This window comes from Herpailurus yagouaroundi, unplaced genomic scaffold (genome assembly GCF_014898765.1).
Source record: "Herpailurus yagouaroundi ecotype Mexico unplaced genomic scaffold, PumYag 77, whole genome shotgun sequence".
NCBI classification, from domain to species: domain Eukaryota; kingdom Metazoa; phylum Chordata; class Mammalia; order Carnivora; family Felidae; genus Herpailurus; species Herpailurus yagouaroundi.
Window position 1 is genome coordinate 66,146,328 of NW_024412388.1, and position 23,687 is coordinate 66,170,014.

The 23,687-nt window shown below is 38.8% G+C and overlaps 1 protein-coding gene across 1 annotated transcript in view; it reads left to right on the forward strand.

Moving 5' to 3' along the window:
- Positions 1-23,687, forward strand: part of GIPC2 (GIPC PDZ domain containing family member 2) — a 430,222-nt gene that overhangs the window by 223,860 nt on the left and 182,675 nt on the right. The gene's annotated exons all lie outside the window — the stretch shown is intronic.

The window sequence follows — 23,687 nt, forward strand, 5'->3', positions numbered from 1 at the left end:
GGGTTTCTATTCTATTCCATTGGTCTATGTGTCTGTTTTTGTGCCAAAACTCCACTTAGTTTAAATGTAACAACCTATTCGTCCTTTCTGGCTTAACATTCCTTGCCAGTCTCATAAGATGACTGGTTTTATGTATAAATGCCCTCAACTTCTGAAACCCTATTGGGATCCACCAATTCAATCACCAGTTTGGGGAGTGTTCAGATGCACATGTTCCTGTTTCAATTTACAGTTGTGCCTGTATATTTGATTGTGTTTGCTTGTCTGTTCATTCATTTGTTAAATAGTAATTTGTTGAATGGCTATTCTGTGCCAAAAATTGAGATAGAAACTGGGGATAAATAAAAAAGATATGGTCTGCATCATCAAGGAGTTAGTTCATAGTCTAATGGGGAAGACAAACATGATTATTAAGTAATGTGTTAAGGGCAAAGATGGAAATATGCATAGGCTGTCACTGATCCCAGAGAAAAGAAATTTTTCTGGGGTAATGGGAATAGAAGAGAGTTCTGAAAGGAGAATATGCCTCAGCAGAAACTTAAAAATAAGTAGAAGGAATTTTCCAGACAGTGGCATGGACATGTATATGGAGGAGTGTCTGAATGGACATAGTGACAGGGGTTCAGAATAAGAAAGGACAAATTAAGCAAAAACACGGAGAATTAAGGGAGTGTGCAAAGAGCAACAAGCAGTTGAATCTTATCGGAGTATTGAGTGTGAAGCAGAGAGTTGAAGTAGGGAAGGTTGGGAGAGGTAGTCAGGAGCCATACCTTGGAGGACCGTGCATACTCTGGACTAGCTTCAACCCTAGTATCTGGCTGTCTATGTTTAGAGTGTGTAAGAATTGCCCATTCAAGTCATCAACACTGTTCAAAACCCTGGGGATCAGGAGTGAGCAAGGAGACAAAGTTGCTGCCCTCTTGGAAACCAATGTTGCAGGTGAGACAGATAAAGTGAATAAAATAAGAGGAAGTGTTGAGGCAGTTCTCAAGCCTGGGTGAATGTTCAAAAAAGTCTTCCTTGAAGATATAATTTCTGAGCTGAGTTTTGATGACGGTATTACCTTGGAGCTAGTTTTAAAAAGGGAGATCTCTATCCCCCAACCTCAGAGAATCTTTTCCCTTAGATCTGGAGTAGACCCAAGCATGGTAGGTGAACCTGATGCAGATGGATTCACTGAAGGACTCAACTTTTTTGCTTCCATTACATGGATCTCAGATGTTAGACTTTTCTAAATCCTGATTGAGGAGGCTCAAACCATGAATAGCCCCATAACAATGTTGTAACACATGTGATGCTTAAGAAAAACACTATTGCAATAGCTTAATGCTTTTTCTACCCACTTCTAGATGGCTCTTGAATGATTCAGAAGGCAATTTTGAATGGGATATGGTTTGGGAAGCAGTTTTGGAAGTTCCCTTTGAAAGGTTGAGTAATATGAGAACAGGCATCCATAGATGACTAAAGAATAGGCATTGTGGGGTGTCTGGGTGGCTCAGTTGGTTAAGCATCTGACTCTTGGTTTCTGCTCAGGTCACGATCTCATGGTTCGTAGGTTTGAGCCCCATGTCGAGCTCCATGTTGGGCTCTGCACTGACAGTATGGAGCCTGCTTGGGATTCTCTTTCTCTCTTTCTCTCTCCCTCTCTCTCCCTCTCCCTTGCTCCCTTCCTCTCTCCCTCTCTAAATAAATAAATAATAATAAAAAAAAACTTTAAAAAGAATGGGGATTGGAAGCTTCCTTTCCTTAATTCCTTCACTGGTTCCCATCAGCTTCCTGCCCCGATTCTCACTGCTTTCCAAGAAAATAGGGCTCAACTACTTAATCCTTAGGCAGAAATTTGGGCCGAAGACACTTCCAATTCCTGAACAGCACTAAATTCTCTGCAAAACTTCCTAGATGGTAAATGATAGGTAAATTACTTAGGTCTTTTAATTCAAGGAGGCAGGGTACTATAATTGAAACAGCATAAAATTTGAAGTCAATCTTACCAGTGAATATTTACCTACTTTGTACCAGGCACTGTGCTAGGTGCTCAGAAAACAGTAAGATCCTGTGACTAATATCTGGAAGCTCAAAGTCAAATGGAGGAGACAGATAATTTTAATTACAATGTGGTAATGGAAGGATAGCACTCACAGGATACTGTGCAGCAAGAGATGAGACATTTAGCCAAGATGAGTGACGCCTTCAAAGAGATAAGCCCTTAGCTGAAACTTGAAGGTTGGAAAGAAATTAACCCAGAAAGGAAAGTGAGGTTAGGGTATATTTTATTTCCCTCTTTTATAATCTGTGTTTCATTTCTTTTGTGTCTTACCACAGAGTCTCTTTATGGTCTGTACACAGCAGGTTGTGGTCTGATAGAATCACTGTTTACATATCTTCATTAAATTCTTATTTGATTGGAATGAAAAGATCACTTATTTCTGGATTAGATGACCTAAATCAGCCAGTTTACTCAGGGTTTCCTAATGGATCACATTCAAAGAAGAATACATTTACTGACAAGGGCCTTGTCCTTTGAGTCGGTAGCCAATTAGCCCATTAGCTTTCTTTGTTTGATGTCTCATCAGTACACAATTGGTTGTTTGGGTATGCAATATGGGCAGAATGTAGAACCGCAGATGTGGCCTATTTATGGACCAGTCTGACTGTTACAGAATGGTCAGATGGCCTTGCTCAGTTCCGAGAGGATCACAAGCTCTCTGTTTCACCCTCTGTCTACACCACAGTCCCTGTCCTCAGAGCTGTGTCTCTTTTTCTTTTGATGGTTATTAGCATATTTAACAACACCTTTGAGCATCTGATGAAAACCAAGACTATTTAAGAAAATGCATGACATCAGGGGCACCTGGCTGGCTCAGTCAGTTAAGCGTCCGACTCTTGGTTTTGGCTCAGGTCATGATCTTGCGGTTGTGAGATTAAGCCCCACAAGGGGTTCCATGCTGAGCCTGGAGCCTGTGTAGGATTCTCTCTTCCCTCTCTCTGCCCCTTTTGTGCATGCTCTGTCTCTCAAAATAAAGGAACATTAAAAAAAAAAAAGAAAATGTATGGGATCAGACAAAAATGATTAATGAGTTCATAGATTTTTCCCACCACCTCCCTGTCTCACAAATAGAATCTTTACTGTAAGTGAAGCAATTTTTTCTCCCCCTCCAAAGATTTCTTTCTGCAGAATAGAAGCTAAGTTGTTCTGCATGATAAAGTTCCTAGAGGAAAAGGGAAGAATGAATAAGTGGAGGAGAAATGCTTTAGGCAATAGAGGGTTGGTGGTGGAGGAATAGTTTTCCCTGAGGGTTTTGAGGAGACAGGTTTTGGAATAACTGCAGAAAGGAGTAAAATCGGCAGAAGAGCAAAAGATATTTTAATAAGTGCTCTTATGCATTGTGAGGTTGAGTGCCTTTGAGTAATTAGAGTAAAATATGGAGTTTCCTAATTATTTTTATTTACTTTTGCCATTGCACGGTGCTTCTTGGATGTAACAGGGTTTGAGAGTAAATCACATTATGGGTATATATGCATCCTCATATGATTCTGTAAATACAGCACTGAGCAAATTGTGGATCACCTATTACCCAAGTCTAAATATAGGTTCTAGATTAAGAATGTCTGCCTTGGGATCTGGATTACTGAAATAATCTGCTAACTCATTTCCCTATCACCACTTTTCTTCTTCTCCCATGTTTTCTCTATACTATAGTCACACTGCTCTTAAAATATAAATTGGATGTCATTTTGTTGCTTAAATCTTTTTAATGGCCTCCCTATTTGCATAAGTTTCATGGGCTGAATTGTGTTCCCTCCAAATTCATATGTTGAATTCCTAGCCCCCAGGACCTCAGAATTGACTGCATTTGGAAACAGGGTCTTAAAGAAGTAATTAATTAAAATGATACCACTATGAGCCCTAATCCAATATGACTGGTGCCCTTATAAGAAGAGGAGATTAGGTTACAGACAGGTACAGAAGAAAGACAATGTAAAGACACAAGGAGGAGATTGTCATCTACAAGCCAAGGAGAGGGCTTCAGAAGATCCTTGACAACAACCTTGCAGATGCCTTGATCTTGGACTTCTGGCCTCCAAAACGGTGGAATAGTTTCTGTTGTTTAAGCCACCCAGTCTATGGTACTTTGTTATGATGGCCCTGGCAAACCAATGTAGCAAGTAAAATCCAAACATTTTACTATGTCTTACAAAATTTTTTGTAAAATTTGATCTTGTCCAAATTTCCTTGCTTTTTAAACTCTAGTCATCATGGTCTTCTAGAAATTCCTTGATGACAGGACTTAAAAAAATTTACTCTTTTTACTCATTGTTCCCTGTGTCTAAAGTCGTCCCCTCATTACCTTCCCACCCCACCCCTCTGTGTAACTAGCTCATTTTTGTTCTTTATCTCTCAGTTTAATTGTTATCTCTGTCTTTATCCTCCTGCCCCAGTTGTTTGTATGTATGTGTATATATATATGTATATGTTCATATGTATTTTTAATTTAGTTCTTTGTTTTCTCCATAATAGTTAAAAGTGTTTGCAATTATTTTTATTTTGTTTATATGCCTAGAATGTTGGCCCCATGGAGGCAGAGATTCATTTGGTCTTGTTCATCCTTCTTCCCCCAGACCAAATGCTACCAGTTGGCTTTATTTCTAAATCCAATGGACACTCATACTGCTCACCTTACTTGACCAGTCAGCAGCATCTAACAGAGTAGAATCTCTCCTCCTGGACAAACTCTCTTCCTTGACTTCTGCTGCATCCATGCCTGCTACCAACTCTGTGGCCACTCCTTGACCTCCTTTTCTCCTTTCTCCTCATCTTCTCCTGGCTTTCAAAAGTAGGAATTATTTAAGACTTATCCTAGATGTCCCCTTATTGTCGACTCTCTAGTTTTTCCAAAATACAAATGAATCACTGCCCATGTTAATATCTGTAGCTTAGATTTTGTTGAAGTTTAAGATGCTGGAGGAACATAAACTTCAAAATACCCAAGTCAGAATTTATAATATTCTTTTCAAAGCCTGCTTCTCTTGCAGATTTTGTTGCACTGGAGACTGGCATCACTATCCAACCAGCTGTGGAAATTACCTCACTCCTGTTTCCAGTCTATGATTAAAACATTTTTGATGTTGCTGCCTAAATATCCCTAATGTTTTCCCACATATCTCTCTATCCCTGCTACTCTTGCCAGGTCCAAGTGACCATGATCTCTTTCCTGCACCATTATTGCAATAGTCTCCTACTGGTCTCCTGGTATTAACTCTTGCTTGTGTCCTGTCTATTCTCTAATCCTACATCCAGAATTATATTTAAAAAACACAAATCTAAACATGCTGTTATTATATGTAAAACCTTTCAAAATCTCCCCATTGCTCTTAGGATAATGGCTAAAAATCTCAACATGGCCTTGAGGCCCACATGTCTGCTTCATCCTGAGCCTCTTCCGTTGATCTCCCTTTCAGTCATACCTATTTTCATTTGGTTCCTGAAGTGGATCATGTTCCCTCTTTCCTCAGGACCTTTCTGCTCTTTGCTCCCATTCTTCTGCCCACCCCACATTCCACACCCCATCTCATACTACTTCATTTAGATCACTTCAACATGTCCTTCAGATCTTTGCTCATCAGGTCTACTTCCTAAGTTTACTCTCAATGACTGAATGCAGGTTGTAGTGATATTTGGGTGATTAGAGAAAGCACCTATACTCGTTAGGCTAAGGATAGAATATTATGCACCAACAAATAACCTCAAATCTCAGAGGCTTAACAGAATAAAAGTATATTCTCCTTCCTGCTGCATTTCCAGCATAGACTACCAGAGGGAGCTCTGCTTTCCATAGTCACTCAAGAACCGAGGCTGATGTAGGCTCCATTGACATATGCTCCATGATCCCTCTGTCAGAAGGGAATGTGGGGGCATGTGTCATGACTCTTAAAATTTTAGCCTAGAAATGTCACCGGTACCTTCTATTCATATTTCATTGGCCAAAGCAAGTCATATGGGCATATCTAATTTCAAAGGAGATAGAGAATATAATCCTACCATGTACTTGGAAAAAAGAAAGCTGGGAATATTTTGTGAACAGCATAATGACTACTGTGGCAACAGTCCAGGGACACAGAAAGAAGCTTCTATGAGTCAAGGTTGTTGTTGTTTTTTATTTTTTCAATATGTGAAGTTTATTGTCAAATTGGTTTCCATACAACACCCAGTGCTCATCCCAAAAGGTGCCCTCCTCAATACCCATCACCCACCCTCCCCTCCCTCCCACCCCCCATCAACCCTCAGTTTGTTCTCATTTTTTTAAGAGTCTCTTAAGGTTGGTTTTTTAAAATTTTTGTTTTTGTTTTGTTTTGTTTCCCTCCTCCCCACCAAACTCTGGTCAGTCTATCTAGACTTTAAGTTCTATAAGGGCAGGGGCTGTGTTTTGGTCCTTTTTGTATTCTGGTGCAGAATGTCTGATATGTAGCAGGCAGTCACTAAACATTTATTGCCCAAGTGACCAAATGAATAAATAAGAGCATTTAGTGATTATTATGTTAAGTACTTCTCAGATATTACCTCCTTTAATCCTATGTTAGCCTCAAGGCTGGTTTTATTTTTTTAATTTTTTTTTATTATTATTTTTTTAACGTTTATTTATTTTTGGGACAGAGAGAGACACAGCATGAATGGGGGAGGGGCAGAGAGAGAGGGAGACACAGAATAGGAAGCAGGCTCCAGGCTCCGAGCCATCAGCCCAGAGCCCGACGCAGGGCTCGAACTCACGGACCGTGAGATCGTGACCTGAGCTGAAGTCGGATGCTTAACCGACTGAGCCACCCAGGCGCCCCTGGTTTTATTTTTTAAATAGATATGCAGAAAGTAATTTTTCCAAGAACATACACACAGTCTCAATAATTAGTGTATTCTCTTCATTTGGAAGGAAAAAGCCAGTGATCAAGTGTCTTGTCCTCTTCTACTCCTTTCATTGTATGCTTTGAATCAGGCATTTTGTAAGGACAGCCACCTTTATTTTCTGCTTTATTTATGGATTTTCTATACAATCCAAAGATATTTTTAAGCTATTTACTATTATTTATTATTTGGCTAAAAAATTTTTCAAACATAGCTTTGCCTTTTTCTGATTGATAAGATTTGAACTGATTCCTTTTTCATAAAGATGGCTTCCATTTGAATTGGAAATGTAATCCAGATTCTAAAAGTAACAAGTTAAAATGAACATTGTTTTTCTGGCTCCAGAAATCAGGGTTAAAAGAAGGAAATATGAGAAGCACAAATTTTCTGAAATTTTATTGAACAATATTTATTGTTGTTATTAAATGGGCTTCCCTCAGACATTTCCAAGTTGAAACCATCAAGAACAGAGTGAATGGCTAGAGACTCGGAGATGGTAGAGGTTTAAACCCTTTGCCAGCCAAGTGTTTTCCTAGCCCAGAGCCTAAATGGGGCCAGCATGCAGGAGCCTCCTAACCTTCAGTTCCTTCGTAAAATACTTTTGTGTTCTTTGGTAAATATGTTCAAGGAAGAGACTTTAGCCCTTGAGTCATGTGTTAACTTGCTACCTCATGGCTCCTATGTGTTGGTCAGTTTGTCTGCTCTCTTAAATTAACTGAAAGACAAAAGTCCTGATGGCTGCTGACTGGATTGGCAGTTATTGAACCCCTCTCCCCAAATGGGGTCTCATTTCATCACCTAATTCCAGTGGTGTGTTGATAGCCTTGCTGTTAGGTGGTTACTGCACCTTAGCAAATCTTAAAGCTCAGCAGAAAACAATCTAATCAAGACAAAGGGGATAAATATCTTGTTCTTCTATTTGTCTTGCCCCCAAAGACCACAATTAAGGGATTATAAAATAGGCTCTTTGGAAATAGGCTGATCTTCTAAATAGAACTACTGCTGAGCAATTCAGTGCAATAAGAAAATCCAGCTGCACTGTCATTCTAGATGTCCAATTTGTTCTCAGGATGAAAGGTTTGGTTGTTAGTTTTCAACTTGAGAGTGTCTTTAGAATTTTGCTCCTGATGGGCACAAACTGATTCCAATTACTATTATATGGACTCTCAGTATTATGTGGTACATTCATCTACTGGTAGTGGATAGAGTTCTTTTAGTTCCTGGTATTTATCAGTGTTAGGGGTATTTGATTAGACTGAAGATAAGTTAGTATCTCCTTGTATTATAATAAACTGCCTCCTTGTTTGCCTTTCCCATCTGATTGGGTGATCTTTGAGGACAAGAACAGTATCTTCTGCGTTTTTCAATTGATTTTAAATTACAACTTGAAATGCTTCATGCAGCTGGTACTGTTGCTTGGGTAACAATGATGCAGTGGGTTTGGGTATTCACCTAGTCAGAAATACTGGATTTACTTGTAAGAGGCCTTTTTCCTGGCCTGTTTGCCACATCATTCATCATACTGCATAACTGGGCCTTAGACCATTGACACCTTGGCTATTGGGCTTTTCTCAGATGTGTTGGGGGGTGTCATCATTGTCATGATCTTTGTAACCTCCTCCCTCTGACTGTTCCTAATCTCCTGTGGGTTCTGAGTACATGTTTGATGAATGAACAAGTGAGGGTGTGTGAACACCTCAAATACCTCTTGTTCTGGTGTTTCAAATTTCTGGTCACTACAGTCTCACCTTTGGGATTTAGGCAATATCTAAGAAGACCTAAATGAAAGTCCCTTACCTGAGAGAGACATTACTGTCATTCATATTAGCAGAGGTCAAAGTGATATAACTTGGGACAGAAACAATTTAATGGAAGAAGGAAAGATGGGGCATTAGAAAGGCCCAAACAAGGGGCCCTTCCTCAGGATGCCAGACTGGAATGGACTGCTGGTGGGGTCTCTGGGTGATCAGGGACCAGTATGAGGATACTAAGCACTGGGAAAGTACAAGATATTATGGAAAAAGGGAGCATTGAAAATGAGGGGAGGGGGTTGCCAAAGACCCATTACTGCTGTAAGGTTGTATGCAGGGAGCCCTGTTTATTTGGCATACAGCAAAGCTTGTGTCTAAGGAGATTTCATAGGGAAAAGGAACTTATCAAATGTAGGGTCACTCAGTGGCCTATGTGAGTCCCAACTGCCTAACTTATTCCTCATTTTAAAAATACTTATAAAACAGGATCAGGGTCATTTTGGAAATAATGAATCAAGCAAAAAAATAAAACAGAAAATAACCCCACTAGTTAATTATTAGCTTACTGGACACTCATAAACTAAAAGCTTGTTTGTTTTACTGAATGTGGAACAGAATTGAAAACAATAACTCACACATAGCACTTTATAAAATACCTTCATGTACTAAATCTTTTAGTATTCCAATAAAGCAGGTAGGTCAGTTGTTATCCCCCATTTACATATAGGGATGCTGAGTTTTGGAACAGTTGATGTTTATGCAGCTAGTAAGTGGTGGATGTTAAGACAGAGCCCAGGCCCTCCTGACCTGAGATCTGTGTGTTCTTCTGTGCCAAACTTCCTTGAACCACATTTCCCAGGATAGCGGCTCAGGCTTAATTGTCCAGGGCCTTCCCTTGCCTGGCTGTCCTAACCTAAACTTTTCCAGGATTACTTCTTAAATTCAATTTTGACCTTGATAAAGTTTATTGTTTTAAGTAAAGGTGGTGAAAGTTTGATATGATGGTAAGTAAACTGTGGTTTTTATTTCTCAAATCTGATGTTTATTAAGGTTTACCTGGCTATAGCTGAGGTTATGTTTACACAGTGTTTTAGTGTGGGGACAGAAACAGATATAGTGCTGAGAGGTATTTATGCAGCTTGCAGACATTTGATGTCTATTGTTGTCTTGACCATGTTGTACTTCTTCAGTTCTTGTATTCTCAGGAAGGGAAGTTACTCGGGGAAGCAGGTGTTCTAGAGAACTCCACAAATCATGTGGGTGGCCCTCACCACCACCCCAATATAGGGTCAGCTCTGCTTACTTCAAGTAATTATCATTATTAATTACTAATAATAGGTACAACTTATTGAGTGCCATCTCTGTGCCAGGCACAGTGCTAAATACCATATAGATGTTATCTCTAATACTGAAAAACCATTATACGAAGTAGATTTTGTGATTTATGTTTTATTGGTAATGGAATCATAGAGTTTAACTTATACAGGTCCTAAAATTAAGTCACTTTAGACATGGTCATTTTCACTCTTGCGTCTAAAATGTTAGTGTGAAGGGAGGAGAGAAAATGGTGGAGCAGCATGGAGTTCGTCAGCTTGTCTTGTCCCCGAAACACAGCTAGATCGGCACCAAACCATTTTGCATGCCTAGGAAATTGATCTGAGGATTAACACAACAGTCTGCAACTTGAGCCACAGAACTTGGCAGAAAGGAAAAAATTTATTTTCCTTTTTTTCTTACATTAAAAAAATTTTAATTACTTTTAACTTTATTTTTACTTAATTTTTTAATTTTTTTATTCGATTTCATTTTTTAATTTCATTTTATTCTATTTTATTGTATAAATTTTTTTCTTACATTTTTTTTCTTTCTCTTCTTTCCCTGTTTTCTTTATTCTACTCAAGCTTCTTTCAACAAGCAGACCAGAACACACCTAGGGATCTAGCTTCCTTTATTTGATTTTTGTCTTATTTTTAATTTTTAATTTTTTTAACTTAAAAATTTTTATTTTATTATTTTTTTTCTTCCTCCAAATGACAAAATGAAGGAATTCACCCCAAAGGAAAGAACAAGAAAAAATGACAGCTAGGGGGGTTGATAAACACAGATAATAAGCAAGATATTTGAAATAGAATTAAGAACCACGACAATAAGAATACTAGTTTGGGTTGGAAAAAAGCATAGAATCCCTTTCTGCAGAGATAAAAAATAAAAGAAAATCTAGTCAGGGCGAAATTAAAAATGCTATAACCGAGATGCAGTCTTGGATGGCTGCCATGACAGCAAGAATGGACGAAGCAGAGCAGCGAATCAGAGATATAGACAATTATGGAGACTAATGAAGCAGAAAAAAAAAAGAGGGAAACAAAGGCAAGAGAGCACGATACAAGACTTAGAGAACTCAGTGACTTATTAAAAGGAATAACATCTGAATCATAGGAGTCCCAGAAGATGAAGAGAGAGAAAAAGGGGCAGAAGGTTTATGTGAGCAAATTATAGTGGAAAACTTTCCTAATATGGGGAAGGACACAGACATAAAAATCCAAGAAGCACAGAGGACTCCCATTAGATTCAACAAAAACTGACCATCACCAAGTGTAACATAGTCAAATTCATAAAGTACACAGACAAGGAAAGAATTATGAAAGCAGCATGGGAATAAAAGCCCTTCACCTACAAGGGAAGACAGATCAGGTTCACAGAAGACCTATGTACAGAAACTTGGCTGGCCAGAAAAAAGTGGCAGGACATATTCAACATGCTGAATTGGAAAAATATGCAGCCAAGAATTCTTTATCCAGCAAGACTGTCATTCAAAATAGAAGGAGAGATAAAGAGTTTCCCAGACAAACAAAAAATAAAGGAGTTCATGACCACTAAGCCATCCCTGCAAGAAATTTTAAGGTGGACTCTGAGTGGAGAAAAGATGAAACAAAACAAAAAGACCAAAAGCAACAGAGACTAGAAAGGACCAGATAACATCACCAGAAACACCAACTCTACAGGCAACGCAATGGCAATAAATTCATATCTTTCAGTACTCACTCTAAATGTCAATGGACTAAATGCCCCAATCAAAAGACATAGGGTATCAGAATGGATAAGAAAACAAGACCCATCTCTATGCTGCTTACATGAGACCCATTTTAGACCTAAAGACACCTGCAGATTGAAAGTAAGGGGATGGAGAACCATCTATCATGCTAATGGTCAACAAAAGAAAGCCAGAGTAGCCATACTTATATCAGACAAACTAGATCTTAAAGACTGTAACAGATGAAGAAGGGTATTATATCATAATTAAAGGGTCTAGCCACCAAGAAGATCTAACAATTGTAAATATCTATGTCCCCAATGTGAAAGCACCCAATTATATAAATCAGTTAACCACAAACATACAGAAACTCATTTATAATAATACCATAATAGTAGGGGACTTCAGCACCCCACTGACAGCAATGAAAATCAACAAGGAAACAATCAAAGCAGAAAATCAACAAGGAAACAATGTCTTTGAATGACACATGGAACCGGATGGACTTAACAGATATATTCAGAACATTTCATCCTAAGGCAGCGGAATACACTTTCTTCCCCAGTGCACATGGAACATTCTCCAGAATAGATCACATATTGGGACACAAATCAGTCCTCAACAAGTACAGAAAGATTGAAATCATACCGTGCATACTCTTAGACCACAGTGCTTTGAAACTCGAAATGAACCACAAGAAAAGATTTGGAAAGACCATGAATACTTGGAAAATAAAGAACATCATACTAAAGAATGAATGGGTTAACCAAGAAATTAAAGAGGAAATTAAAAAGTACATGGAGGCCAATGAAAATGAAAACACGACAACCCCAAACCGTTAGGATACAGCAAAGGCAGTTGTAAGAGGGAAATATATAGCAATCCAAGACTTCCTAAAGAAGGATAAAAAATCTCAAATACACAACCCAACCTTAAACCTAAAAGATCTGGAAAAAGAATAACAAATAAAGCCCAAACCCAGCAGAAGAAGGGAAATAATAAAGATTAGAGCAGATTAAGGATATCGAAATAAAAACCAAGACAAAACAGTAGAACAGGTCAATGAAACCAGGAGCTGGTTCTTTGAAAGAATTAACAAAATTTATAACCCCCAGCCAGATTGATCAAAAAAGAAAAAGGAAAGTACTCAAATAAAATCCCTAATGAAAGAGGAGAGATCACAGCCAACACTGAAGAAATACAAACAATAATAAGGGAATATTATGGACAACTGTATGCCAACAAATTGGGCAATCTGGAAGAAATGGACACATTTCTAGAAACATATAAACTACCAAAACTGAAACAAGAAGAAATAGAAAACTAGAACAGATCCATAAGCAGTAAAGAAATTGAGTCAGTAATCAAAAATTTCCCAACAAACAAGAGTCCAGGACTGGATGGCTTTTCAGGGGAATTCTATCAAACATTTAAAGAAAAGTTAACACCTATTCTTTTGAAGCTGTTCAAAAAAATACAAATGGAAGGAAAACTTCCAGACTCATTCTACAAGGCCAGCATTACCTTGTTTCCAAAACCAGACAAACACCCCAGAGAAAGGAGAACTACAGACCAACATCCATGATGAACATGGATGCAGAAATCCTCAACAAGATACTAGCAAACTGGATCCAACAATACTTTAAAAGACATATTCACCATGATCGAGAGGGATTTATCCCTAGGATGCAGGGCTGGTTCAATATCTGCAAATCAACCAATGTGATACATCATATTAATAAAAGAAAGGATAAGAACCACATGATCCTCTCAATAGATGCAGAGGAAACATTGACAAAATACAGCATGCTTTCTTGATAAAAACCCTCAAGAAAGTAGGGATAGAAGGATCACACGTCAAGATCCTAAAAACCGTATATGAAAGACCCACTGCTAATATTATCCTCAATGGGGAAAAACAGATTTTTCCCCTTAAGGTCAGGAACACGACAGGGATACACTCTTGCAACTATTATTCAATATAGTATTGGAAGTCCTAGCCTTAGCAATCAGACAACACAAAGAAATAAAGGCATCCAAATAGGCAAGGAGAAGGTCATACTTTCACTTCTCATAGACGACATGATACTCTATGTGCAAAACCCAAAAGATACATGAACTGATACATGAATTGAGCAAAGTCCCAGGATATAAAATTAATGTACAGAATTTGGTTGCATTCCTATACACCAACAATGAAGCAATATAAAGAGAAATCAAGGAATCAATCCCATTTACAATTGCGCCAAAACCCATAAAATACCTAGGAATAAACCTAACCAAAGAGGTGAAAAATCTACACACTGAAAACTATAGAAAGCTTATGAAAGAAATTGAAGAAGACACACAAAAAATGGAAAAAAGCATTCCATGCTCATGGATTGGAAGAACAAATATTGTTAAAATATTGACAGTACCCGATGCAATCTACATATTCAATGCAATCCCTATCAAAATAACACCTCCATTCTTCACAGAGCTAGAACAAGCAATCCTCAAATTTGTATGGAACCACAAAAGACCCCGAATAGCCAAAGCAATCCTGAAAAAGAAAACCAAAGCTGGAGGCATCACAATTCTGGACTTCAAGTTGTACTACAAAACTATCATCATCAAGGATTTAGGGTGCTGGCACAAAAACAGACACATAGATCAATGGAATAGAATAGAGAACCCATAAATGGACCCACGAACATATGGCCAACTAATCTCTGACAAAGCAGGAAAGAATATCCAATGGAATAAAGACAGTCTTTTCAGCAAATGGTGTTGGGAAACTGGACAGCAACATGCAGAAGAATGAAACTAGACCACTTTCTTACACCATACACAAAAATAAATTCAAAGTGGATGAAAGACCTAAATGTGAGACAGGAAAACATCACAATCCTACAGGAGAAAACAGGCAGCAACCTCTTTGGCCTTGGCCACAGCAAGTTCTTACTTGACATGTCTCCGAAGGCAAAGGAAATAAAAGCAAAAATGAACTATTGGGACCTCATCAATATAAAAAGCTTCTGCACAGAAAAGGCAACAATGACAAAACTAAAAAGCAACTGATGGAATTGGAGAAGATACTTGCAAATGACATTCAGATAAAGGGCTAGTATCAAAAATCTATAAAGGACTTACCAAACTCAACACCGGAAAAACAAATAATCCAGTGAAGAAATAGGCAAAAGACATGAATAGACATCCAGATGGTGAGCAGACATATGAAAAAATGCTCAGCATCACTCATCATCATCAGGGCAATACAAAACAAAACCACAATGAAATATCTCCTCACACCTGATATTAACAACTCAGGCAACAATAGATGTTGGTGAGGATGCAGAGAAAGAAGAACCCTTTTGCGCTGCTGGTGGGAATGCAAGCTGGTGCAGCCACTCTGGAAAACAGTATGGAGGTTCCTCAAAAAATTAAACTAGAACTACCCTATGACCCAGCAATTACACTACTAGGTATTGATCCAAAGGATACAGGAGTGCTGATTCAAAGGGGCACATGCACCCCAAAATTTATAGCAGTGCTATCGACAATAGTAAAAGTATGGAAAGAGCCCAAATGTCCATCAACTGCTGAATAAAGAAGATGTGGTATATATATATATATATATATATATATATATATATATATATATATACACACACACACACACACACACACACACACACACACACATATACATACATACACACACACATGCACACACACACAATGGAATATTAATGGACAATCAAAAAATGAAATCTTGTCATTTGCAACTATGTGGATGCAGTGGATGGAACTAGAGTGTATTATGCAAGTGAAATAAGTCAGTCAGGGAAAGGCAAATATCATATTTCACTCTCTGTAGAATTTAAGATACAAAACAGATGAACGTAAGGGAAGAGAAGCAAAAATAATATGAAAACAGAGAGAGACAAGCATAAGAGACTCTTAAATACAGAGAACAAGTGAAGGTTGCTAGAGGAGTGTTGGGTGGGCTGATGGTTAAATGGGCAAGGGGCATTAAGGAGGACACTTGTTGGGATGAGCACTGGGTATTATATGTAAGTGATGAATCACTAAATTCTATTCCTGAAATCATACTAAAAGAAAAGAAAAGAGGGGGCGCCTGGGTGGTTCAGTCAGTTAAGGGTCTGACTTCGTCTCAGGTCATGATCTCACAGACCGTGAGTTCAAGCCCCACGTCGGGCTCTATGCTGGCAGCTCAGAGCCTGGAGCCTGCTTCAGATTCTGTGTCTCCCTCTCTCTCTGCCCCTCCCCTGCTCACGCTCGGTCTCTCTCTGTCTCAAAAATAAATAAAAACATTAAAAAATTAAAAAAAAGAAAAGACAATAAAACGTTAGTGTGGGTGATTCTATAACAAGTTAAAAATGTACAGAATTTTATTAATTCTTCTTGTACACCACAGTTGATAACTTAAAGACCTCACCTAGTGAATGTGGCTAACTGTGGGACCTCTCTGTGCATGTTATTATTCCTCAGGACGTCTGCTCCAGGGGTGGTAGGTGTGTATGTGGCTGTACCTGGGGTTTTTCTTTGGTGGGGGCTGGGCAGAAAAGTCCTGAGCAATTCTGGCCTTACATGGGTCCCTTTGAGCACCCCGTTTTGATTGGTTGAACTTTTCATTTCCTACATCACAGCTGGATCAGTGAATTGAAAGGGTTTATGCTTCTGCAAAAAGGTAAATTAAAAAAAAATTTTTTTTTGAGAGAGAGAGACAGAGGGAGAGAAAGAGCGTTTGTGTGCACACGCACATGGGGGTGGGGCAGAGAGAGAGGGAGAGAGAGAATTCTAAGCAGGCTCCGCACAGTCAGCACAGAGCCCAGTGCAAGGGGATTGAAACCCACAAACTGTGAGATCATAAGCTGAACCAAAATCAAGAGTCCAAGTCTTAACAGACTGAGCTACCCAGGTGCCCTTGCAAAAAGGTAGTTTTAGATACAAAGGATGTATTTACCTTAGAGAATGGCTGTCAGAGAGGCATACTGGCTCTTGAAATTAGCATCTTAGAGTTGTTTGCAGTCAGTGCTAGCTTGCCCTCCTATATAAGTAATTTCTCTCAGGAAGTGACTTGAGTCGTTGTAAACATCTGGCTCAATAAACACACCATCGGTACAGCTGGGCTTAGGAAAAGTTGGGCTGGTAAGCACAGCTGTGGTGGAGTGGGCTTAGGTCCCAGTGTTACCAGGCAACCAGCTGTATGACCTTGGCAAGTCCCCTAGCTTAAAAGTGCCTCCATGTCCTTAATTTGAATTCAAATATGTAACCCAAGTTTCAGCTGTGTGGGTGATAGACCACAAATCCTCTAGTGCTCTGGAATTATCCTTAAAAAATAGCTACATAAAATATCTTGATTTCTGAACACTACAATGTGAGTGTTGTTGTTTGGCCAGTATTTTTATTTTAGTAATTTTCATTTTCTGGTGGAGAGAATGGGAGACCTTAGGTGTCTCCGGATGCAGGTTACAATGAGGCCTGCTTCTCTCTTGTCTCTCTTGAAAAAACTACAAAACATGACAGCAACACCAAACAGTTGTATGTATCAGATGCATTTCATGACTGGGGGTAATGGAGAGGGTGTGTAGGGGTTGTTACATTTCATTAGAGAGAAGTACACAGCTGAGAAGGAAGTAGTAGACATCATTCTGTTCACATTCTCCAGCCACCTCTACCTGCTGGTGTCTTCTCAGAGCCCTGCTGGCAGCTCCCAGCTCAGGCCTTCCTCTTGCCCAAGCATCTCCTTCCTTTATCCCATGTCAGAGTAGCCCAAATCTGTGTCTACCTCTTCTTGTGGGGTAATAGCAAAAACTGTCAGTTTATGGTAAAGACCACTTTACCTCTTCTCATTTTAAATCTCTCCCTTCTTGGGTCTGCCTAGGGTGAGGGTAGTGGGGCTAACCTTTAATAACCAGACAAGTTCATTAAGGTATTTTCCCAAAGGAGAAAGAGTCTACTGTGTGGAAAGTTTTTTTGTTTGTTTATTTTGTTTTGTTTTGTTTTTTGGTGTTTTTTTTGGTTGTGGTTGGTTGGTTTTCATAGCAATTAGTTTACTCTGTGAATATATTTACCTTGGCTCCCTAAGGCGGCAGGCAGGGTGATTATTCTAATCACAAATTAGATTGTGTCTCCTTTCCTTACAAACTTTTCACAGTTCAGAGTAAGATTCAAAGTTCCTATGGTGGTCTTTGGGAAGCAAAGTGCTGCTATTCCAGGTCCCTCTCTGACTTCTGACCTGCCATGACCCTTCCCTCACTGTGCTCCAGCCACCGTGGCTTTCTGGATCCAGCCAAACTCCTTGGTACCCAAGGGCTCCAGGGTACCAGCTAGCCTGCAGCTTCACCCTCACTTTTTTCAGGACTCTGATTGAAGGTTTTAGGATTAAGGAAGGCTTATGGGACTGCTTTGTGAAATTGCACCCTCCACTGTCCAATTGCCCGAAAATATTATTTAATATTTGTATAATTTGTAAATTATATGTTATTTGTTTCCCTGCACTAGAATGAAAGCCTTAAGAGTAGAGTTTCGTTACATTTTTTCTGGCTTAGAGCTCTTCAGGGTGCCTGGGTGGCTCAGTCGGTTGAGCGGCCTACTTTGGCTCAGGTCACATCTCCCGGTCCGTAGGTTCAAGCCCCACGTCGGGCTCTGTGCTGACAGCTTGGAGCCTGGAGCCTGCTTCGGATTCTGTGTCTCCCTCCCTCTCTCTCTCTCTAGCCCTCCCCCATTCACCCTCTGTCTCTCTCTGTCTTTCAAAAATGAATAAATGTTAAAAAAAAAGTGCTTTTCATGTAAGTCCTTGATACATATTGAATGAATGAATGAATGAATGAATGAATGTATTTAGCCAGTAGATGTTTCTTGAACACCTACATGTGTCAGAGCCTGTGATATCTTTCTCTGCATGTTACATTGTGAGAATTAGTTATGCAAAGATCCTTCCTGGGGAGCCTGGGTGGCTCAGTCGGTTGGGTGTCCGACTTCGGCCCAGGTCATGATCTCACGGTTTGTGGGTTCATGCCCCGCGTGAGGGTCTGTGCTGACAGCTCAGAGCCTGGAGCCTGCTTTGAATTCTGTGTCTCCCTCTCTCTCTGCCCCTTCCCTGCTTACGCTCTGTCTCTCAATAAACATCGGAAAAAAAAATTAAAAAAACAAAAACAAGAACAAAAACAAAGATCCTTCCTTAAATGCAGCATTCCCCAAATGTAAAACATTGTTACTTATGTTCTCCATCTCCTCTTTCATTTTTTTCCCTCACTTCTAGGTACCCAGGAGGTTCATTGTTCTATATCAGGAATAGGTAGACTTTGCTGTAAAGGGCCAGATGGTAAATATTTTAGGTTTTGTGGGCCACACTGTTTCTGTGTCGCCTATTCAGCTTGGATAGTACAGCACAAAAGCAGCCATAAGCAGTGGGTAAGGAATGGATATGACCATGTTCCAGAAAAACTTTGGCCCATAGTTTGCTAACCCCTGCTGGAAAGAATAACAGCTCTTTCACAAATCAACCCAAAATTCGTTAGTGCACAGTGTGGTACCTTTCTTATAGTAATTGATATTTTAGGGGATCCTGAGGGAGAAGGTCTCCTTGTTAAAAGGACCATTGGCTAGTAATGGAATTTAAGGAATCAGCATATGGTCGGGGAGGAGAGGGAACTTTCCCAGTCAACCTCAAGCTATATTTCTTATGCTTGAGAAAGGCCTACCCTGTTCCTCAGTAGTCAATATAAAGAGATTCAAAACAGAAAACAAATGGGGCAGCAACCAAATCATTCTAACTTTGGCTGAGTTCAAAGTGGTGTGACAAGTAAGTGTTCTTTCATGATCGGATTTTTATATATTTATTAGCGATGATCTGTGCCACCTGACAGAGGGCTTCCTTTGTCAGGATTATCGTACATTTTGTAGGAAGCATATCTCTAAGTATCAGGCTGGATTACCACCCTTGTGCCGGGAAGCCCACAGGTTCAGTCCCAAATTACCTGTTGTATGGTTTATTTTTCATGGCTTTATTTGCCAGCAAAAGCTGTCTTTGGAGAGCATGCTTGATTACACTGCTGCATTTCTGGATCTGCAGACTGGCTCAACCCTTTGTAGACATAGGAGAAATTGTATTAATTTAATTGTTAGGTTACAGGCAAGTCAGTGTGCTCCATATGTACCCTGTCTTGTGCCAACTCTGTTAATTTGAAACATACTGCTGTCTGGCAGGGCCAGAACAAATTTTTGGCTACTCAATAGGTATGTGTGTATGTGTAGTGTGTTTTTTGTTACAAAAAATACTAAAGGGAAAAAGAGCTGATGAGTCAAAGTATTTCACAAAACTGAATTTCCATGTATAGATTACAGAGAAAATGTGCTTCATCAGTAAAATGCTATTATATTCTGGTATCCAAAATTAAAAACATATTTAGGAAATATTCCATTGCTCTTTCAGGATTACAAATTCAGTATGGACTATGTGTTGCTATTAAAAAAAAATTTTTTTTTAGCGTTTATTCTTCCTGAGTGATAATCAGCTTTCATGATGATGTTTCCTGATGAAACTCTGAACAGTAATGTAATGCCACTGCAGACATTTGGTTTCTTTGGTTTGATACAGCATGGGTTTTCTTATCTCAAGGCTGAATGAAAACACATTCAGAAGCACATATTTGGTAAGAAGCAGAGGGACTAGAAAGTATGTGCCAGAAAGGAAAATTTATTTTGGAACACTGTCCTGTCCAGTCAGAGGGAAAAATGGGGGAAAAGAGGTGTGGGTATTTTGGAAGAAAATTACTTTCTTAGCTTAAATACTATTAGTAATAAGGTATTCCAAAGAGTTATCAGGTTATCTTTTAGTCTGAGCTTTTTTTCTTTGCCTTGTTGCATTAGTTTCTTACCAGAAAAAAAAAAAAACATTTTGAATTAATATATTTCCCAGGAAATAAATTTCTATATCTACCTAATGATAAAGTTTATTAGAGAGATCACTCCCTACTTCCTCCATCTCCTGTTTTACTTCTTCACTTTCTCCTGTCCTCTTGCCTTCATCTCCTCCCATTCCTCCTCCTCATCCTCTTTTGTTTGAATTTATTAATAAAAATAATAACTTTAGACAGATATTTGGTTTTGGAATGAGATTTTATATAACCTGACAATTCACATAGTGTTGGACACTAGATACAAAGCCACATAGTTCAGTTAACATGAACACATGTCTTTTCCTATTTCTAGAACAAGATGTTATTACGTAAAACCCTGATTGTTTTTTCCCTTTTATATCCAAGTTAGGTCTATTATGTTAGTATCAGCAGATGGGTTTAATTTGAGTAATTTTTCACTTTGGACCACCTCATGCTTTTTCCTGGGAGCCGTAAATGACAGTGATCTCATAGAAGGGATTGCATAAATGATACTCATTAGGATTGTTTAAGAACTTGCATGGATATGCCCAGTTGATAATAAAATTAGAAAACAAACAACAATTAAATATTATCAAAACCCTATCCAAACTCTTTTTCAGATCTCTGGATATTATGATCAGAGCTCAGTGAGATTTTTTGACTAATATGTTACTTGGGTATTGAATTTAAATTTAAGGAATTTTTTTTATTATTGTTAGCCAAGTTTAACCTTTTAAATTATGCATATATTAAATAATATATTACTTTTCATATTGATTTAGGGATTTAATAGCATTTTAATCTTTAATTGTTTAATTTGCTTATCATGTCAACCTTGTGAGAAGGGGGTATTGTCCCAGGTTTACTGCAACAGCAGCCCTCCAAAGTTATTCCAATCTCTGGCTAGTGGTGGTGAAATCAGATCTGGAAAGTAGAGAGAATTTACACTCAAGTGTGATTACTAGATTGTGACTTTGGGCACGTGCCTTATGAATTTGCACATTGTATTTCAGAATGAATATTAGGTAGTGGCTTCTGTAATCTAGAGCTAATCTAATGAAAACATTAGAAATGGCTAAAAAACTACCTTCTTCTCATGGACAGTTACCTAAAACAACATACTACTAAGAGCTACAATGAAAAAAAAAACCTGACATATGATCGTCCTTGCTTTAACAAAACAAATAAAATTAGTTTCAGTTATACTTTCTATGTTGAAGACTATCTGTGGAATCATTGTGTTGGCATTAAGTTTGCAGCTCTGCATGTAGACATTAGTTCTGTGCACTGGCAGATGATTCTTACCTTCCGCTCTAGCAATGTCGGAGGGAGAGTTCTCTCTAACCACTGTGAAGCTAGGCATGGTCACGTGACCTACGGTTGCCAATGAAACATGAAGAGTGGGAAAGTCTGGGTGGAAACGTTCAAAAGCTGGGTGTGCTTCTCTATGCTCTCTTTCCTTCACTTTGGCAGTGACTGAGGCACGTGTTGACGTGGAGAGGCCATTACACTGAAGCAGTCAGGAATGTTATAGCCAACATATGGGGGAAAGCTGCCCTGGGGAGCATCCAGGACTGGTAATAGACACTGAACAAGAAATAAACCTTTGTTGTTAGGTTACTGAAATTTTGATTACTGTAGCAATCTGGTCTCTTCTGATCAATTAAAAATGAAACTGAGCTCACATAATAGATCTTTTAATTCCCAAAAGGTTCCCATTGGGCCATGTCATGCTATTACCCCTTTTAAGCCTGCCATTTTCCTTCCACAGCACCCCAAAATCAGTATTTTTGAGTAATATGTGACTATATCATAGAGTTATTGAATAGTTTATAGAGTCTAGAATCATTAAGGACAAGTTGTTCAAAATCTCTTTTCCATTATTTTTTCAATGAGGTCAAGCCAGTTAGTTTACTTTTTGAGAGTACAAAAACTATTTAACCAAACTGTCAATCATGTTCTACCATTAAATACCAACAGTATCTCTAAAGCATATGTATCAATGAACCACTTCAAAGCTTATTGGCTAAATGTATATTTGTATTATATATAAAAATGTATATACATAATATGCATACCTATATATTTAACTTAAAAATTATGGTGAATTTTTTATAATTTTTCTTATGCAGAGTGCTATAGAAACAAATTACCATTCTAGGGGTTTGCTGCCTTTCAGAGGAGAGACAGCAAATTAGATCACAGGTCCCATGCTGACAGTGACCATATATATATGTGTGTGTGTGTGTGTGTGTGTGTGTGTGTGTGTGTGTGTGTGTGTATTATTTTTGGCTCTGTGTCCCTGAAGTCTATAGTGCCAGCCACATAGGAGGGACCTAATAAATATTTGTAAAATGAATAAACCAATGCCAAGAATTTCTGTAGTTATGTCCTCTGAAAAAGTGAAAGTTGCCATGTGGATGCCTACAGCTAACTCTCACATTTCTAAAGCACCCTGGGAAGTGAAACAGCAGCTGAGCCCAGTCTATGGATGGATACATGTTTGGGAAGTAGCTCCATGCGGGTGGTAGGAAAAGCATTGTATTTGGAGTCAGAGGATCTGGGTTCGTATGTCTGCTAATCAGTTCACCACCTTGAGTAAATTAATTGAGTCCTTTGAGACCCAGTTGTCTCCAAGAGGGATCTAGTAAACCATCTCACGGGATATTAAATTTGGAGTCTACCTGAATCCCTTGGAATTATACGAAATTTTGGGGTGTGCATATGTATATATGTACTTTTTCAGGATTGAGAGTCAGTAGCTTGCCTCATTTTAAAAGGGCTATGGACCCACAGAGGTTAACAGTAATTGATATAACCTTTATATTATCAAGCTTTTAAATCTCAGAGGGAGAAGAGGTTGGGAGTGACAAGGTGCATTTATCTACAAATATCCATATATCTTATTTTGCATGCTTAGTGGCTAGTCCCAAGGAGAGTTTTAAATATAGAACAGGAAAGTTGGTATAAGTCACCAATTGGCAGTGTACAAAAAGTTTTCAAAGTCTTTTCCCATATCTTACTAGGGAGACAGGCAGTATGATTAGGTCCTTAAGTTGCTTCAGAGATGGATTCAGAGTTGTGTGACCTAAATTAGCAGGACCAGGAGTTCTGTCTTT